General features: G+C 33.8%; 1 pseudogene; it reads right to left on the bottom strand.

Moving 5' to 3' along the window:
• Positions 1–704: 704 nt before the first annotated feature.
• On the bottom strand, positions 705–5235 carry LOC123800098 (uS5 assembly chaperone PDCD2 pseudogene; annotated as a pseudogene).
• Positions 5236–20457: the final 15222 nt, after the last annotated feature.

Raw genomic sequence — 20457 nt, 5'->3', positions numbered from 1 at the left:
GAAAAGATGAATGCAGCCAACTCAGAAGAATTAGAAATGAAAAACCAAAGAAAACTCGCACGTTCTGTGTTCGGATAGCTCTCCTTGTTTGGTTTACAGTCTTTTCTAAGGCCCAGCTACATTTCTGTCCTGATATCAAACAAATCTTTGTACTTTAAAAAAATACCCTGTGTTCCTTAAGCTGGCTCAAGTTAATTTCTGTTGCTTGAAATCTAAAATGCCCTAGCTAAACGTACTTAATTTTTTGTCTTCACTGGGCAATTAACCCATTTTTATTGTAGAAACAAACAAACACATAGGTAAAATGATTATTTCACTTAGTCCTACCATTCATAGTTAACTAGTTCCCACCAAGCATGTATCTTTCCAGATTTCTGTGGACATACACATGTATAAATACTTCTACAAAGATATGCACATACTATGAATATCTTGGTGTCAGTTTAAACGTGTATCTTATTTGACATGGATATAGGTCTGTGTCATTAAGACTGCATTACCTTCTGCTGTAGGGATACATCAAAATGTATTTAATCACTTGTCACTGGACACTTTTGTTTCACTAATATTTACACATTGTAAACTCACCTAAAACATCTTTGCACTTTGTCTCTGGTACAATTATTTCCTTAGGATAAAGTCCTAGAAATGGAATTGCAAGGGCTAAGAGATTCTGAGCATTTGTAAAGCTTTACACGTTATCTTTAGGGTGTGTTTCTTACATCTTGCTTCCAAACAAATTCCTCTGTGTCGCCAATCCCCAGTCCATAGTTTTCAGTGTAGGTGAAGACAGCCAGGACACCACAATCGACACTCCTGCCCAGCCTGTCAGGCTTTAGGGAGTTGAGAAGCTGAGGCCTGACCTGGAATTCAAATATCGTCTTGGCACCACGGGGGCAATATGGAATAGCCTTTCCTTGAGAGTTATTTTCACCAGAGATCCAGATGGGTGCAGTCCCTTTGCCATATCTGAGAATCTGCTCTGGCTCAAGGGCTATTTTAGTTTTAAAGTTCTGGAAAATTTTATCTTCCTTGGATTCATGTTTTGCCATGGAATCCAATTCTCCCTCAGGTGCCTCACCCGGGCTCCCCATAATTTCTGATTCATTTTCTTTTTCAACAACTTCAGGTGTAGTCTCATCTTCTGTTTCTGCTACAGGTTCAAATTTTGGATAAGGGAAGTTGTGGTCTGGAATTGTTCTGTCCAAATAATATGGTTGTGTATAAACAGGCTTATGCTCAGATCTCCCGTCTAGAGTCTGATGCTCTTTGCCGCAGTGATGGGGCATGTGACATCTGGAGCATGTTTTGGGGCCTAAACATCCACAAATCCCCAGAGATGAGCATCAGACCTGAGCTAGAGGCACAGAGACGACCCTGTCTCTGGAAGGGGATGCTCAGAAGATGGCTCACAGGAGTAAATATTGTTTTTCCTAAGTAGCTGATTTCTAAAACGCACAGGGCAGGGCAGCACAGCGGCACCTAGCGGCAGAAGAGTTAGAGACCCCGGTGGAAGGCGTGGGCGCAGGGGTGGAAGGGTGAGGGGTGAGGGTGGCAGAGCTGCAGCACCAAGGCCAGCGCAGGGGCTAAACGTCCTTAATTTAAAAGAAGTAGTGGCTAGAAGCATACTCTAAGGAAATGTTTCAGTCTACATTTTACTTAAAAATCTGTAATAACGAGAAGAAAAGAAGTTGAAATTTATTGTGGAAGTCATATATAAAAGCTGTCACAGGGGGGCTTGGGGGGCTTAGTTGGTTAGGCATCTGCCTTCAGCTCAGGTTATGATCCCAGCATCCTGGGATCCAGCCTCACATTGGGCTCCCTGCTGCGGGGGGGAGGGGGGGAGTCTCCTTCTCCCTCTCCCTCTGCCACCCTCCCTGCTTGTGCTCTCTCTGTCAAATAAATAAATAAAATCTTAAAAAAAAAAAAAAAGCTGTCACAGGAAGCCACCAATAGAATCAAGTATTTTCTGAAGTACCCAGAGAGTCCTTTGCCCACATATAAAGGGGAGGTTCTCTACTGGTTATTTTTATCCAGCATATACAATTTAAATATATTAAGGCTAGGTTGTTTATTTGGCAAGAATTTTTGATAATGAAATTTTAGCGTTTTGAACACAGAGTGGGATGCTGTGAGTGACAAGGCAAGTAGAATACATTTTTATTTAATACAGTGTTTAACTAGGGAATTCAGGTTACTAATTGGAATTTAAGTGACTAAGAGCTATTTTCTGGATTAATAATTTTAACAAATATTTACCCGATTTCAAGAGCCATTTTATGTTTGGGCAAGTTGGCCTGTACCACAGGAGAGCCATTAGGTTAGAGCTTTAAATTGCAGTTCATTGAAGAATGTGAACTGAGACATGTATGAAGAAAAAAATGTTAAGAGTTAATAGGAGCTGGCAGTGGCAAAATGACCTTACTGATCGAATATATGATTACCAGATGCCAAAGGAAATTGTAATAACCTGGCTACAGTACAAATCAACAAGCAAGCAAACTAACAATGTCTTTCTTGAAGCATATAGTGAAATACTAACAGTTAAGATAGGCAGTAGACTTATGCAGTTTTCTCTTAATTTCATATGTTTTCAACAAACCAAATTATTGCTCAAACTCTGACACATAATGCATTGTGATCCAAGGATTATGGATTTCATTCCACGATTTAATGCAATTTTTTTCTTTTTCATTTTCCATCTGTAAGAGATGTGCTATACTTTTGTAATATTATGACTTCATCAAAAGAGAATTAAGTCATTTTTTTCTGTTTTAATGTTTATTAAATAGCTGTAATTAAATATTATAATGCTGGGGTTTTTTTTCCCCAACAAAAGTAAGAGATAAACCAGGGGCAACATTATGGAATATGTTAGTTTCATGATATGTTAAGAAATGAATTTATGTTCCTAATTTTAAAACATTTTAGCCTTACATTATTACGTTCATTATGTTCTGATTATATTTTATCCTTTATTAGTATGCTCTGCATGCGTCTATGTGATAATCTGTTATTATGTTGATTGTTATTATATTTAAACAACTTTTATAAAATGGATCCTGGTGCTTTTTATATTAAAAATATTCATATTCTTAATTACTCAATGCTAAGTTAATTGAGACATTTTAGTGTTCCCTAGATTGGAATTAAATTAAATTTAGCTTCTATAAGGTGCCTAAACGACACCTGGCACTTCACTCCTCTACCTGCTGTGCTCTCCTCTCCTGCTAAACCAAACATCAGGCAATGGTGCCTGTAGAAAGGCCAGCATCCAGTCACCTAAAACACTAAGTAATCCTGTAAAATATAAATACATGATTTAAAAGTGAGCTCATTCTTCCTAAAAACATAAATAATTAAGAACATTCAAATGACATTTTAGTTATGGCCATATGTATAGTCTAGCTGATTATGCACTTGGAATTGTTTTTTCTTGAAGAACTCAACAGCCCGTCTCACTCCTGAATTGTTATTATTGATGTCGCTGATTCCCATTAAGTTACTCTAATTCCAGAGATTCTTTTTTTTTTTTTAATATAAATGGGAGATGATACATAGTAGGATAAGGAATGTAGCCCACATAAGCCTTTGGTATACTTTGCCTCTGTTTATTACATGAGCTGCAAACCAAAGCAGAGACAGAACTGTGGGAGAATGGGACCTATGACAGGTGACTTTGATAGGAAGTAGAGAGATGAAAACTTGGATGATATGACCAGAGACCTGTGGAAGCTTGCACACCTAGAGCTATGTGGTTTCTGGAGCAGGGTGGAAGGCTTGTACCTGGGTTTAAGAGTCCTCTTAGCCATGGGACAAATTTACCCTGGGATATCTTACCAAAAGTGTGCTGTTCTTTATTATAGCATCTTATTACGATACATTTGAGAACAACAAGGATGTTAGGAACCATTGGTCACAGAGTTACAAACGAAGGTGGGAAATAAGATGATACAATATTTTGAATATCTTTAATTCAACTAAAGCATGATCAAGTTTTCCAAGTTGATGTTTATATTGAAGAGTTATGTTTTCTTTTTTTCAATTTTTCTCTCTTCTTCTAATGTTCCAGAAACATTAAGTAATGTATTAGGATTACAGAATTACCTTCAGGACACTGATTTCAAACTTTTGGAACCAAGTAATTATTTTCAAATACTTCTTTGGTCTTCCTTTTTTTTTTCCCTTTTGATTCTTTTTTTTTTTTTAAATTCATGATTCAGGATCAATTTAACCTGAGTTAATCAAAATCTCTGGGATTGGCCTGAAGCATGCAATCCTAAAAAAAAAAAAAATATGTATACCAAAAATAACAAACTAATGTTATGGAGTGTCACATAACAATGCTGGAGAGAGACAAGTAAATATGCAAGTAAAATATAGAAATCGTACTTGGGACAAAATCGAATTAAGATTACACACAAAATACTTGGGGAATTTGATTATACAGCCCGAATTTGGCTGATTGCTAATGTGGAAGACAGATTGCTAATCTTGAAGGAAATAAAACATCAGCTGATATTAAAATATAAGGAACTGGAGAAAACTTAATAATAAATGGGATTACACTTTACAGGTCTTATGGAATAGTTTTTTGCAAAGGTATGAATACCTGAAATAGGTATAGTTGCAAGACTGTAGTAGGACTGGAAAAAAAAACTGTTTCTCTGACATTGACAAGAAATGCATTGGCAAGATGGGTACACAGGTGTCACACTGACAGCCATTGAAGAGTAGACATTTTAGTACTTTTTCCTGAGATTTGGAGAAAACAAAGATGTATTTTAAACAAAATTGTATAATGACCAAATCTGCATTTTAAATCAGTTTACTAGACAGATGGACTTTAGATAGAATGGTATGTTTTCCAAGGCAAGAAGATAAATTGTCAGTGAAACACTACTTGCAAAGTGATGCAAAATAATATAATTTTTGCTTAAACATTATGTATAAAAAGTGCTCTTAAAGCGAGTGCACATTTACCCTATATTAACACTAATCCCATTTTCTAAAGTTGCTATTTAAATTAACAGCAACCTTCCCAGCCCCCCGCTGATATATATGTAAATGCAGCCTAAATTCTACTAATTGCTAACTTCTACTACTAATTACTTTTGCTCATAATACTCATAAATGGCTTCATTATGCTATATATTCATTACCTTGCTGCCGAGAGGGAATTTTATACCAGCGTTTCTGTACCAAAAGAAAAAAAAGCTTCTTTTCAATGTCCATAGTACCATTTGAGATTTACTACTACTATACAGTCATGATCTACTATAAAAAAATGAAAATAATAAGTTTCCCTTTTTCATTCTAAGGGGAGTCCTCTGTATCCTGTATCCTTCTCCCTTGCTCCAGGTTTCGGAACCATAATGTTGGCCTACAGTAATTTTGGGGGTAAAAGTGGTATCCTTTAAACATAAAACCAGCTTCTCCAAACAATTGATATTGAACTAGAGGTGACATGATGGAAAGAAAAAAACATCTGACAGAGAACTTAAAGATGTTAGGCAATTCATATTAGGGAAATTAGAAAAAAAAAAAGTTTGTTTAATGTTGAAGAGGGAGTTGGGGAATTCTCATAACAGGAAACTAATGTGATCATAGAGCAATTTTTGGGCTCTGGGGCACCATTGAGTGAGGAGCCTGGATGAAAAAATGTATTATAGAGGGCATCATATTAAGCCAGGCTTTGAAGCAAAAGTCAGGGGGTTTAAAATCTCAATTTAAAGAAGTTTGGGAACAACATCCAAGTAGATGGAGCAGTAGATCTAAAGACATAGGAGAGGGACACCTGGGGGGCTCAGTCAGTGAAGCATCCAACTCTTGATTTTGGCTCAGGTCATGATCTCAAGGTCATGATCTCAGGGTCGTGAGATTAAACCCTGTGTCAGGCTCTATGCTCAGTGTGGAGTCTACTTGATATCCTCTTTCTCCCTCTGCCCTTCTTCTCCCCTCCGCCCACGCTCTTTCTCTCTAAATAAATAAAATCTTAAAAAAAATGATTTAAAAAAAAGAGAGTGTGGTATTTGTGGAACAGGGAACATGTGAAGCATCGTGTCCAAGATGGCTAGGAAAGAAGTTTAATTTTAAAATAATGAATGAGAAATCACTTATAAACCTTCTAACTCTCTTCTTTCCCTCCTGCCATTTCATATCTCAGTTTTCTTTTTACTATTTTTCTATGTTCCCATAGATAGAGATATATAGAGATATAAATGCAGATAATATGCCAGCCATATCTATGTATAATATGTATACTATACATAATCTATATCTTTATAGATTTGTAGGTACATGAATATATTATAAATATATCGTATATTTATTATCTTTATTTTTCCAGTAGGATATAAACTCCATAAAGCCAAGGATTTTTTTTAGTTTGTTTTACCACTCTATACCCGTGAAATAGAAGGACACCTTATAGATAGAGGGTGCCCAATAAATTTTTGATGAAAAGCTTAATGAGTAAAATAAAGAAATGAATGTATGAATGCAGTCAGGTGGAGTTTTTGCTTTACCCTTAGACAACAGAGAGCCAGCTAATGTATTTTCTCCTAGTTAATCTCTGTGGCAGTTTCTAAATTACCCCCCTTCGTCAGTTGCATGGAAATTAACATAATTACTAAATTCAGATTATTTTCTTTGAAACTGGTTACATTCCTTCCTGTGTTAGTGTCCTGTCTAGTCTTAGCTTTTAAGCATCTCTTATCATTTTCTTTTTCCTCCTGACCTATATGGTTCTGTGTACTTTCCTTTGTCTGGCTCATATGACACTAACATATTAAGGTTAAAATGGTCCTAAACGATCAACCGTAGGAACAAAATCTACGGTCACTAGAATTCAAGATCTGAGTTGACCTGTCTGCTTTGTTTACATTGTGCATCTCGTGCCCAGGACAGGACCCAGGCAAGAGGATGTGTTCAATACATGCATGATGACTAAAAGAGTGAACAATGAGCCCCAATCTAAAATTACTCAGAGCTAAAGAAGAGATTTAATGAAATCTTACAGAAAATCACAGATAGGCTTATCACATTTGACTCTCCTTGGAAGGAAAAACCAAATAATTATTTTAATTATTTTTATTTCTTAGTTATAAATATAATGTTTGAGACTGTGTAATTTTTAAAGAATTACATAAAGTTTTGGGTGGGAACATCAATTTATTCAAAAAATTTTATTTTTATAATGTATTTTTATAAATATCAAGTAACCAGAAGTATAGGGTGATAGAGTGACTTTTTAATAAGATGATTTCAAAAGGATTTTTTTTCAGCCAAACTAGAATAGGAAAATAAATACTTTAGACTCCTCTTAACAAGCTTTATCTTTATAATACTAGAGGGTTTTTTTTTTTTCAGTTTTTAGCAGAAATATATAGCTTTAACTTTATTAAATTTAGAACTCTTTGGAGTTATCTAGAAATTTTGATGTTGACCTCCTTTAAAAATGTGAGATGCAGCTCTTTTAAAATGGTGGGGCTGCCATCAAGCATTTATCTCAAGCTACAAAGACCCATTCATTGACCATTTAAACTAATCACTAGTGTTGAAGGATTGTATTCAAATTCCCCATTAGTGCTTCTCTATTACTTTAAAAAACACTTGTTTAGAACAGCAACCAAAACTCTCAGCTGTGATACTACAGCACAGGAACAAACACAAAATCTGGATAAAATATCTTTGCCTCTATTGTTTGTATTTCCACAAGGTGACCTCTATATGTAACAAAATTTGATTTGGAGTGATATCATTTCTAGTTAATGTACCTTTTCCCAAAAGTACTTTAGATTTCAAAATAAATTATGTGAGAGATTTTACTATATGACCGGCTTTTTAAGTATTTAAATATAAGCTGATTTCCTGCTTTCTGAAGGAAAATTTGGAGGACAAAACACCCCATGCCTCAGACTTGGACATTTGCTTTTACTTGTATTGCTCATCACAGGCCTCTACGATGTCTGATCATGGTAAGCATTCAGTAAATGTTTTCTTTCCTCAGTAACCACTTCAAGGATATATGCAGTTCACAAATATGTATGCATTTCTATTTGTAATTATATACATACACTTAAAATGTCATTGGGAAAAATTGACTTGGTAAGTGTGTCCTGCATACATCATCTCCATTTCCAAATTTCTATGATTATTTTGAGGCATAAAATATACCTGGTCATTAACCTGAGGGAAACTCAGTGCCTGCCCCCTCACTATGGGACATTTTTCCCCTAGATGACAGGCAGTTCTGTCACAGGACGAGATGATTTATCTCCTCTGATTTCATCCTGTAAAGACGCCCTATACAAGGTGAAGTGATAATTTTCCTCAGAGTTAACATGTCCAGTGTCTCATTTTTCATTCCAGTCCTTGTGAAATGACATCGAACACTAAATTGGGAACTAATTTTGGTTGTGAGGTTTGGCTGCCTGCCCACTTCTCTGGGAAAACAAGCAAATTATCTGTACTTTTTAGTCATAGAAGTTATACGATACTTGGAGCTGAGTGCTCAGTACAAGGTTTTTTTTTTTTTCCCCTTTGAACGCCCGCTGGAAAAGCAAAAGAAAAAAACAGATGACAGGGAATTTTGCAAATAATATATTTTTTGCCAGAAAATTAATCAAAAAGAAATATGTGAAGTGTACTTGTGGGAAAAAATAGGGCAATTTAAAAGGACTTAAGGTGAAGAAGTAAGGCTGGCAGTATATTTGACTACAACACTAAAATACGCAATTAATTCAGTATGATTTTTGGGAAAAAAATTCACAATTATTTGAGAGTAGAAATTCAATCAGCCAACATGGTATTTTCATTCAGCAAGAAAACTTGTTTGTAAATACTTGTCTAAAGATGGAACACAATTTTAGAATTTACTTTCTGAATGCATTTATTTTAGCACATAAAATAGGGTAGTCAATTGCAAAGTGTGTTTGTTTAGGCAAAAGAATTATGTGATAAACTAAATTTTAGCCTGCTGAATTATATATTTTTTCCTGAATGAATAAAAATGATCATGGGTTATAATTTATTGGGTAAGTGTATTAGCAGTGAGACACTTAGGAGCAGGGAAGTCATATGACTTGAAGAAGTCATATAAAGATAAAATAAGAATAGAGAAATTTTATGCTTTTTAAAGTTTATGTTTATTTTATAGGATAGACAAGCTAAAAAATATGAGAATTAGTTGAACTGAATGTAAGTTAATTAAGTAATTGGTATCTGAGAATTGGGGAAATCATTTCCATGAGCCTGGATATTATGAAGGTCATAATCTAAATAATCTAAATAATGTTAAAAGTGAATATAGAAAAGAATAGAGGACTACCTAGTGATTACTGAAAGCTTTCTTTTTCCAGGTATTAGGTGAAATGCTTCATGTGGGTTATTTTATTTATACTTTACGATACCTCCAGAAGTAAGGATTATTAATTGCATCATTTTATGATTGAGGAAAATAAAACATAACAAGGAAAATTAATATTCTTACCATCTCCCACTTAGTAGAATCCAAACCTTCATTTTTTTTAACCTTAAACTAATACAAAGCAAAGTAAGGTGCATTTTTTTTAACCTAAAGCATCATTTTTTTAACCATAAACTAATAAAAAGCAGAGTAAAATAAGTGCCTACATGCTTCTAGTAGCACAAAAGAGAATGGTGAGACATCTACAGAGCGATAACAACAAGAGGCGTCACGTCAGTTGCAATCTAAAGAGGGGTAACGTTTCCTCCAACTGCAATATAGAAAAGGAAAATTACTTCAACAGATAAAACTTTAGCAGCAAAAGCAAGTAAAGACAAAAGTTCCTCTTCATTGTAATAACAAGTTCTCTAGACTGTCTGGAGCCTACAGAATTTGAAAAAGATAAAGCCTGGAAAAAGTATTAGCAGTCATGTCCTTGACTTAAAAATCCATGCCCAAATTATGCTATAAAAAGAGAGAGAATGTTAGGCAAGTATTCCTGTTTGTGTCAGTGATAACATTTCAAATTAGTGGGAAAAGAAGCAATTATTTGTTCAAATTGCTGGAAAATTGGTTAGAGATATTGAAAATAATTTATATGCCTATCTTACATCTTTTAATTAAGTTAAATTTGAACAAAAGAGTTAGATGTGATTGGTCTAGAGTTCTTCAAATCTATGGATATTTTTTTCCTGTTTTTTTCCCCCCTCCTTAGGAAGATGATTATAGTAGGCTGAATATTGGCCCCAAAAGATATCCAGGTCCTAATTCCTATATAGTAGCTAGGAGGTTGCAGATGTGATTAGCTGAAGGGTCTTGATATGGTGGGATTGTCCAGGATGATCAGAGTGAGACTGACATGTAATCACAAGTGTCCTTATACAATGGCTATAGAAGGAATTTTGAAGAGAAGTGAGAAAAAAAGTCCACGTGACCACGGAAGCAGGGGAGAAAAGGTGATACCATATGTGGCCATGAGCAGAAACAAGGAGACCATCCGGAAGCTGAAAAAGGCAAACAAATGAATTCTCTCCTAGAGCCTCCAGAGGGAGTGTGGTGAAAGCTATTGTGGACTTCTAGTCTCTAAAACCATAAAAAAATAAATGTGTATAGTTTTAAGCCACAAAATTCATGATTATTTGTTACAGCAGCCAGAGGCAATTAAAGCAAAGATGTTCACAGAGGTCTTCGTCATATCATTATAAATGTATATGTTTATGAAATATAAATAAATTAAGTGTGAATTAATGAAACATAATACTGAAGAGGAAAATTACCCAGAGCAGGCCCAGACCGGCAGGCCCCAGAAGATGGAAAGTTACCAGAAATAACAAGAGATAACCAGAAGCCCCTCTGGGAGCAAGAGATAACCAGCCCTTTGTAAACAGGCTTCCCACCACAAGCTCCCTGTGCTGACCTCTGTTCCCGCCTAAAGCAACCCCCCCAACCCAGTTTAAACCAGTCAGCACAGCCCTTGGAACCTGACCCCCTGCACTGCCCTATAAAAGCTCTATAACCCCCTGCCTGAGGCCCAGAATTTTGAGTGCGAGCTCTTCTGGGTCCACCAGCGTAAAATAAACCCGAGTTCTCCTACTTCTCCGAGTGTTGCTTGGTTTCTCGCTGGGGTGATTATTTTCTACAACAATACAATGTAGGTGGCTTAATTTTTCTGATTTAAAGAATGGGTAAAACCTAAAAACGTATAAAATTAATCAGTGCAACTACTAGATAAATTTGTTTACATAAAAAATTAAATATGCATACCTTTTTAAAAGCATAAAAATTGTGTGTAAGCAAAGCCAATATTGCAACAAATATTTCATAGGTTAACTTACGTAATACATGGAGTATTTCTATAAATTAAGGGGAAAACAACTATCAATGGAAAACCTTGAAAACTCTTTGAGTTCATAATTCAAGGCATGTGTGTGAATGTTAAACAATAAAAGTTCACTCTGCTTATTAGAGAACAACAAATTAAAAAACAAGTGAAAACATTTTTAATTCTGTCAAAATGGTGTACATTTAATCACCTTATTTCAACAATTTATTTATAAAACTCCAGCAAGTTTATGCTAAAATTACTGTCTCATGTGATTCAGTTTCCTGATTTGCACTTTCAGCATGAAACTTCCAGTTGCTAATGCCCAAACCTTTACGATCAAATTGCATCCTCATTTTTCTGATACCCTACATTCTTTCTTCCAAAAAATCTTGGCTTTACTTCCAAAATATATCTTCTACAACTTTGGCCTGAATGTCCATGATTCTTGCCTAGATTTTTGTACTAACCTCCAACTGATCTCCATGCTTTGACCTTTGCATTATTACAATTCATTATCGAAGCAAACATCTAAGTGATCCTGTGAAATTGGTCATGTCGCTTCTTCGCTTCTTCGTGACATAATCATCCAGTAGTTCTCTGTAATGGCCCTGAGGCCCTACAGGATTTTACATTCCTTCCATTATTCTCTACCTAGCTTACCACCCTTCAGACATTTTTACCTCGTCATTATCTCTGAGCATCTTGGAATTGTTTTGTTTGACATAATGGGTTTTTGCACTGGCTCTTCCTGGGTTTTGGAACCATTTCTCTTAAAATAACTTTATGGCTTGCTTCCTCTACTTCTGAAAACCTGTATTAAATAGCACTGCTCCTAAGGGCCTCATCTAAAATTCCAAGACCCCCAACACTCCAAATGCCTGTTACAGTCCTGATTGTATTTTTTATAGCACTTATCACATTCTGATTCTATATACTCACTTACTATTTCAACATGTCTACAGTATAATTTTGTTTCTTCTCCAGTTTTTTTAACATCAAGGAATTCTTGATGTATCTAATAATTACCATCAGCCCCATATCATTAGTGACAACAGTGTGAAAAGTAGTTTAGTTACACCTTCTAATATTATGAAAATAGCAGCATTAAAGTAACCTAGATTTGAAATTATGCTTAATTTTTTTCCTTGCCTCCCTCCCCTACCAGAAGTAAGCTTCATGAATGCCAACAATTTTTTTTTTTAATTTTGTTTACTCATGCATCTCTAAACCCAACAATACTTTCTAGTACATGAAGAAATCAAATAAATATCTGTCCAGTGAATTTATGAATTAGTGAAAAGCAATTATACTGCTTCATTACTTAGTAAATATTCAATGAATGTTGGCTGTTCTAACAGTAATCCTCAAGAGTATCCAGAAACATGGTTGCTAATATATTTTGGGGCAAATATTTGATCTATAGACAAAGACTGTGTCCAATCTTCTTGTTACTTCTCCTTTCATGTTATTATTATATTCTTAGAAACATTTAAAAAATTCTACTAAACTAGGGTACTAATTTTTATATTTTAGTAAATAAACTAAAATTTGAAATGATTATTTTCTTCATTTGAAGAAATGACTGCATTTGCAATCCAAACTAGACTGATGAGTTTTCCAAATAGTATTATACTGAATAAAAATGTTTCTATCAGAAAAGTTAAAGAACTGAGAACACCTAGCTTGGTATTAATTTCACATTAACATTTTATGCATATTATTTATGGTCCAATTATAAAGTCATTAAAATCTCAAAGAGTTTAACCTTTCCATTTCTTAGATATGTTGGGAAAGGAAATTTGTATTCAACAAGCTCTTTCAAATGGCATAGAAAAGAAATCTAATTCACTGTACCGTAGTCACTGAGAAAAAAATGCCTGAATCTGGTAGAATTCTCTCATTATTCCAATCTCAAGACAAAATCTATAACTTACAGATATTAATCTCTATCATTCAAAATTAAATGTAACTACCTCAATTTAATTTTGAAATTTTGCGTGTTTGTCTTTGCCTACTGTCCCACTGAAATTTTATGTTGCTTCCAAAACAGTATGTCAGTTTAAAAGCTTGTATTATCAGCAGTATTTCCATCAAATTTTACAGAATTAATTATTACCAAAATAGAATCAAAATAGTAATTTCACACTTTGAATCTTGAAAGCAAAATTAAAATATAGACATCCATGCTGGGATCTGTATGACATTCAGTGTAAACACACCTTAATGAGTTTTCACGTTATATGTTGTTAATCCTTTTATTCTTTTGTGGGGAAATCATACCCAGTAAAGAGTCAGAGGGTGCTAAAAAGAGCTATAAATATTAGAACACTTCATATAACGAATTAAATAAGAATTGACTTTAATTTGTTATTTGTATTAATTATTAAAGCAATATCTTTGAGATATTGCCATTTTTCCTTGTATGTTGACACAGAAAATATTAAGTATAATATTCTTTTAAATCGTAACCCCCATTCAGCTCCAGTTTGATACAGTTCGATCCAGATAACACTAAAACCCAAGTACAGGTAACAAGTTTCAAGCATTAGAGTCTATACTTATTTCCACTTTAATTATCAGTTTTAACAAAGATATTTAGATAGCTGTTATTTTCATCTCACTGGGCTATATGAGATTAAATGTGATAAATTAAGTTATAATGTGTGTATTTTAAAATTGTATCAAAATACAAGGATAAATATAATTAAACTTATGTCTGGCTTGTGTATCCTTCTATAAATCTTAATTAAAACATTACATTTTAAGCAGTTTTATGAAGGTATTATTTTACATAAAATAAAACCAATCTATTTCGAGTATACAGTCTCAACGATTTTAATTAATTTTACTGGATGATTCAACAATACCATAAATTAGTTTTAGAACATTTTCATCCCCTCAATAAGATTCCTCACATCCATTTAGTTAATCCCCATCTCACCTCCAGCCTCAGGCAACCACTAATCTATTTTCTGCCACTATATATTTGTCTTTTCAGAGCATGTCATATAAAAAGACTTACAGATGATCTCTTGTGTATGATCACTTCACATACTTGACATGTGACAGTATTTTCTTTTATTGATGAATAATATTCCATTGTGTGGATAAATTACATTTTATCTCTCCACTCATTGTATTTTGATTATTTCTAGTTTTGGGCTATTATGAATATTGCTCTTTCTTACTAACATTCACCATCAGGTCCTTGTATAAAAAAATTTCTTTTTTTTTTTTTCTTTCTTTCTTTCTTTCTTTCTTTCTTTCTTTCTTTCTTTCTTTCTTTCTTTGTTAGATAGCTACTAGTCAAAATGCTGGGTCATATGGTAGTTTCATGTTTAACATTTTTAGGCACTGCCAAATTTTTTTCTAGTGACTGCACCATTTTACATTCACACCAGCAATGCTATGAGAGTTTGTTACTCTATCCTCACCAGCTTTTGCTAATGTCTGCTTTACTTATTGTAGATATTTTAGTAAGTACTAAATTGCATCAGATTGTGGTTTTTAATTTTTGTTGCCCTGATGATGTTCAGCACATTTCATTTGCTTATTAGCCATTCCTATATTGTCTTTGATGAAGTGACTATTTATATTTTTTGCTCACTTTCTGATGATGCTGTTGTGTTCTCAGTATTGAGCAGTAAGAATTATTTGCATTTTCCAGATACAAGCTATTTATAAGATATGTGTTTCTCAAGTATTATCTCACAGACCATTGGTTACATTTTTATTTTTCTTAATAGTTTATTTTGAAGTAAAAGAGTTTTGAATTTTGGTGAGATTCAGTTTATCAATTATTTTTTTTCTTTTATGGACCATGCATTTGATATCATATCTAAGCAACATTTGCTTAATTAGGTCTCAAAGGTATTCTTCTATGTTTTCTTTTAAAAGTTTGTTTTAACTTTGACAATTAAATCTAATGCAGTTTAAGTTAATGTCTGTGTATGATGTGAGAGGAGGTAGTAAATTCATCTTACATGTGGATATCCAATTGTCCTGGCATCGTTTGTTGAACAGACTACCTTTCCCCCAATGAATTACCATGACATCTGTGCCAAAAATCAGTCGAGTACAAATATAAGGATTTACTTTTGGACTCTAAATCAGGAAACAAAATTTCTTTAACATTACTCTTACTTTTTAAGTGTTTTTCCTATTCTAAGTGATTTTTTCATTTCCATATAAACTTTAAGATCTACTTGTCAATTTATGAAAAAAAAAGCCCGCTAGAATATTGATAGGCATTTCACTGCTTTTTTTCTTGAACAAGTACTCTAAACTACTGTAAGATTTTGCTTAATTTTTGGAGTTCTGAAAAAGTTGATTTTGATCATTCCTCAAGCATTTTTATTAATTTTAGGGAGGAAAGAATTTACAGTGGTCCTCACATTGCCATTAAGGTGTGAGGGAAATTCTGTCTCCCTCCAAAGTACATATATTTAACAATTTATTATAGAATGCCAGATAATTACAGTAGCTAACACTTAGCTTTCTAAATGCCAGATATTGTTATAAGCACTATACCTGTATAAATTCAGTTAATCCTCACAACACTCCCGTGAGCTAGAAAGCATCATTACCCCTTTTTTCTGTATGAAAAAAATGAGTCACAGAGATTGAACAAATTGCCTAATTTCAGACAGTGAATGAACGAGAGAGCAATTTGATACCAGGAAATATGTTGCCAGAGTTACTAACCACTGTGTCTTCCATGTTACCACATGCAGTTTTCATACCACCCTTGTGGGCATGTGATACTTTAGTCTAGTACGATCTTTAGTGTCACCCAGACCACTCATCTCCCAGTCTGTCATGCTTGCCTTCAACAGCTTTGTTCATGTCTTACCCCATCAACTGCATTATTTTTGTCAATGTTAACCGTCCTTACCCATACCCTAAATTCTATTGTTTCTTTTTTTAAAGCTTTTATTCATTTATTAGAATGAGAGAGAGTGAGAGGGAGCAGGGGTGGGGAAGGGGCAGAGGGAGAGGGACAAGCAAACTCCCCACTGATCAGGGAGCCAACCTGGGGCTCTATCTCAGGACCGGGGGATCATGACCTGAGCCAAAGGCAGACACTGAACCTAACTGAGACACCCAGGCGCCCCAATTCTATTGTTGCTTTAAGGCTTTATCAAACATATAATTTGAAGAGAGCATTTATTCGTAGCAAGCCATATAGCATTATTTAGAAACTATAAAATGCTTAATTCTTTCTAAGTTAATCATTAACTATATTGAGGACAAGGCTATATCTTATCTCCCAGAGCTTCTAGAAGGAATTACACATCATAGGTTCTGTAAAGATTGGATAAGTGAATAGACATCAATTCTTGAGAAACAGCTTAGCAAGGAATTGTTTACTGTATAATCTTATATGTTATCTTAATTCATTGATTGAGGTCTGTGATATGAAAAACACTCTATTAGGAATACCTTAAAGGCACCCTCATTGTATACAAGCATTTTTTATACTCTGTTAGTAGCTGAAATATTTTTGTGCACCTTATTTTTTACTGTTTTATTTCAATGATCCTAAAATAATGCCATGGTACAATTAAACTAGAAAATAAAGTGCTCTATTTGCAATGACTTTTTTCATAAATATAAACCATAATTATATTATTTTTACCATTTTTTTGTTTTGCTTTCTATTTTTTTTTTTTAACCACTGATACCTTTTTAACAACTGATTCTAATGTGCAATATTTGCATAACTTCTGAGGTAAGGCACAAGACTAGAATTAATTTCCCACAGCTTTAATATCACATATAACATATTAAACACTCATGTTTTTATTTTACTTCTTCCACTTCTCAGTTCATCTATTGCACTGAAGTCCGATGTGATATGTGATAAATGTAAAAGAAATAAAAATATATAGAATAAAAATATCATGCCCTGTGTATTTTGAGATGATTTAAGATGAAGATAAATGTGTCATTATACACATTTCTCTTCTAATTTGATGGCTGTTGTTTGGAATCCACTAGGTGGTGTTTAGTTTTCCAGTTATTATGATTCATTTATTTTTCATTTTTAATTGGTAGGAATATGTGGTTGTAATATTAATATGTTACATGGAATTCTGGGCAGACAATATTTTATAGAACTGCCGTGTCCTAAAAGAATACCTACACTTTGGATACAAGATACATAAAAAATGTTCTAAAGGGGTATGAGCTAGAAGTTTTCCTATTACAAACGTTCATATTTGATAGTCATTTCAGAAAGAGGAAGTTAGAGCCTTTAAAAGCCAACATACCCAAACCGGGTTTTACGGAAATGACTTTTTACCACATTCACATCTGGTTCATTTAATTAAGTTTTGCAACTGTTACACTTTGGCACTCATTTTATAGGGGTACACTTGTCAACACAGTATCTCATTTACTTTTGTTTTTTTAAGGAATCATATATAACCCTCAGTATTTTTTTATAGTTGTTATTCTATTTGCTTAACTACATGCCTTAAATTCCTCTAAATGCTAAAATATTTGCTTTTAATTGTGTGTGGGGGGTAAAATCTCTAGTTAGCATTACATTGTTTCATGTTTCTGGCTTGCAATTCTATTTTCAATGTTCATATACCCTGTGAGTGTGATTTGTCTCAGCATGGAACATCATGCTTATTTCAAAGTAGACTCCCTTCATTTTTTCTTTCAAGATTTTCAGTGTTTCTAAGAATCTGCTCAGCAGGGAATAGCACTTTCTGGAGGGACTGTATTTTGCTGCTTCATCTGATAATTTCTGTGTTTACAGAATGAGTGACATTCATATGGAGACTGCAAATACTCTATTAATTTGGGTTGAGTCTTTCAATCTTTTCTTCTTTCAGAGTATAAATAAAAACTCAAATCAGGTTCAAACATCTCTAAAAACAATCAGTGAACAGGGATATGTTAGATCACCAGGTGATGCAGGAATAAAATTGTTTAAACATAAAACAAATAGGAAAATTGTGGGAAAATTGTAGTAGAAAGGCATCCATTGGTTTTAATTTCATTAATATTATATTCTAGCGTAAACTAAACTACATCTTCAAGATAAAGAATATGAAGGTATACAAGAGTCAGTGAGAGTGTCAAAATAAATAATTAAGAGAGTGACAAACACATAGTATTTTATCAAGGAAGTTAAGTTACAGGTGTTAAGCGAGTTTTTAAATAACACAAATGATTTGTGATAGGATCTAGATTTCTAGACTCCCAATAGGCTGCAATTCTACTATCACAAGGCTAATTACTGGACTAAGGTGATTGAAACCTTTAGTCTTGACTGTGCTTCATTCTAAATATGTTATTTGGAGAAATATATGTGAATCATAATAATCTCTTCATAACATAATGATTATAGTTGTTTTGAATAATTTACCAGTTTTAGCAAGATTAAATAATACAAATTCAGTGAAATGAATAAACATAATTTGATATATTGATCTAATTATGATGCTGCTGCTGCTGATGATGATGATGACTATGACCTTCCAAAGTTTTACTTTGCAAAATTTTCAGTTCTTAGTAGGGAGAATAAATAAAGTACAGCTTCTCAACAGGCCACTCAACCAAACACAGTATAAGGATCCACTAATCATGCACATTATCTCTCTCTCCCTTTTCTGGGGGGTGACTACCTTCTCTCAATCTACTCAGTTTTACATGTGGGACTTAACTAGCAGCCCTGAGTTTTACTGCTCCTGAGGTCACATTTGGTTGGCTGAGGTAGGATACAAATGGCTCAATCAAAAGTATTTTTCCCCTGGAATCGGGATTTAAAAAAGAAAAAGAAGAAGAAGATATGGACGGAGAAAGTGTTCTGTTTCTCAGAGGTTTTCGGTGGCCATGATTTTCATTATGTGAACTCATCGGTGAGTTTTGTCAGTGTAAGTCCACCATTAGAGAAAGAAGCACTCATTCTATTTTCAAAATCTAAATATCTAACTCTGTAATAGTGAAATAAAGACACTGGTCAGGGAAAACTTATTCATTTAAATGTCACCTTGTTAAACTTTTAAATTAAATTTTAAAAATTATGTATCTGTTTATTAATTTATTTTAATTAGTTTCAGAATTTAATGTTTCATCAGTTACATATAACACCCAGTGCTCATTCCATCATATGCCTTCCTTAATGCCCGTCACCCAGTCACCCCATCCCCCCCACCCTTCTCCTCTCCAGCAACCCTCAGTTTGTTTCCTAAAGTTCAGCATTACTTATGGCTTTCCTACCTCTCAATTTCATCTTATTTTGTTTTCCTTTCTTTCCCCCATATTCATTTGTTTTGTTTCTTAAATCCCATGTATGCGTGATATCATATGGTATTTGTCTTTCTCTGAAAAATACATACCAATTTATGAGTCCTGCCACAGTTAGCCCGATTACTACTTAAGACAGCAAACTTTTTTACTTTTTTGTGAAACAATTCTAATATAGTTGTGTTTAAAAAAATATTAAATATTCATTTAATGTATTATATTGCATTCTTTATGTAGACTTCATTTTTTAAAGATTTTATTTATTTATTTACTTATTTGTTTGAGAGAGAGCGAGCACAAGTGGGAGGGACAGAGGGAGAGGGAGAGAGAGAATCTGGAGCAGACTCCACACTGAGTGCTGAGACCCACATGGGACTTGCTCCCACGACCTGAGATCATGACCTGAGCCAAAATCAAGAGTCGAATGCTTAACCGACTAAGCCACCCAGGCGTCCCTTTTACATAAACTTTAAATCATCTTATATTAAAACATAATACAGTGATAAAATTATGTATTTATGGCTTCAGGAGATTTAGTATATTTGATTAAGCTGTATTTTCAGCAAAAGTGGCCACATATGTTATTAGACACTTTTTTTAGTGTAAAACAGTGTAGACATACAACATTTGTTATTTAAATAACTTAATCCTTTTCAATTTTTACAGTGAAAAATGGTTTAGCATCTCAAATTTTGATGTCTTTCAATGAATTAATGTAAGTAATATTATTACTAAGCAATACAATGTTTAGGAGAAAGTAATATCTATAAGTTCTGGAAACACAGTAATGGCTAAATTATATGGAAAATTTAACATAGGTCTTTCAAGTAGTTTAGATGATTCACATTTATATACATTAAGAAGAGCAAAAAGGTGTGTAAAAAAAGTGTTTTTAAAAAAT

This window comes from Ursus americanus, chromosome 2 (genome assembly GCF_024610735.1).
Source record: "Ursus americanus isolate L20-20 chromosome 2, mUrsAme1.1.p, whole genome shotgun sequence".
In the NCBI taxonomy this organism is placed as follows: Eukaryota; Metazoa; Chordata; class Mammalia; order Carnivora; family Ursidae; genus Ursus; species Ursus americanus.
The sequence above is the reverse complement of the archived record's forward strand: the minus strand, read 5'-3'. Positions and strand labels throughout refer to the sequence as shown.